General features: G+C 42.5%; 1 protein-coding gene across 2 annotated transcripts in view; it reads right to left on the reverse strand.

Moving 5' to 3' along the window:
* The window catches only part of LOC106872452 (zinc finger protein 271), a 5,429-nt gene that overhangs the window by 3,803 nt on the left and 729 nt on the right, over positions 1–897 (reverse strand). The window contains exon 1 of one of the 2 annotated variants that reach the window (XM_014919460.2): positions 385–603. The exons of the other annotated variant lie outside the window; for it this stretch is intronic. The gene's annotated coding sequence lies outside the window, so the exon portion shown is untranslated. Of the gene's footprint in view, positions 1–384; positions 604–897 lie in introns of those variants that run through there. 2 annotated transcript variants of the gene reach the window in all.

The following is an 897-nucleotide window of genomic DNA, read 5'->3' on the forward strand; positions in this document are numbered from 1 at the left end:
CGGTACTACTAAAGCAGCGCGAACCCGAACGCGCAGTCGCGCGTCCGCGCTAGCTAGTCGTGAGTGGTCGATCCTAACCCTAACCCTAAACACGTATTCATTTGCACACGCGGGTTAGGGTTAGGGTTAGGCATAGCGTTAGGGTTAGGGACAGGGTTAGGGTTAGGATTAGTGACAGGGTCAGGGCTAGGATCAACCACTCACGACTAGCTAGCGCAGACGCGCGACTGCGCGACCGTGCTGCTTTAGTAGTACCCATTTTTTTTCTCTTTTCAAAACGGAAAATCTATAGCGACCGCGAGAAGCTTCGCTACAAATCTAAAGACTTAGAAAGAAGGAAAACAAAAATACCAAAGCTCGAGAAAAAGCAAATTGATAACTTACAATAGAAATGAAGATTAAGACTTGTGCTCGGCAAACAACGCTGGTTGATAAGTCTCTAGAACAGAAGTTAAAAATAGGGCACTTCCTCTAAAAACAAGTTACGACGACGAAGGTGGATTTCTGTTATTATAGTGGAAGATTGTTGTTGTTGGCACTGCGTCGCTTACGACGTCGAGGGTTCCAGTTGGTCCGATCAACGGAACAGCCTGCTCGTGAAATTAACGTGCAAGTGGCTGAGCACTCCACAGTGTTATTATAGTGGAAAATACGACTTAGAGATAAATAAAACATGAAATGTCTGTTAAAAAAAATTGGGCGGAGGTAAAGATCATGGACTGCACTCCTTTTGCAATTTTTTTAGTGTTTTATTCTTACGGGAACACACTATATCGCGGGCGGAGATTCCGAATCTGCCAAAAAATCAGCATTTCATAATTTAAATCCCCCCATTCACACACACACACCTAAATTTCTTAAATTTTCACTTTCTTTAAAAAAATTTTTTTTTTTTTT

The sequence above is a fragment of the Octopus bimaculoides genome, chromosome 4 (genome assembly GCF_001194135.2).
Source record: "Octopus bimaculoides isolate UCB-OBI-ISO-001 chromosome 4, ASM119413v2, whole genome shotgun sequence".
NCBI lineage: Eukaryota > Metazoa > Mollusca > Cephalopoda > Octopoda > Octopodidae > Octopus > Octopus bimaculoides.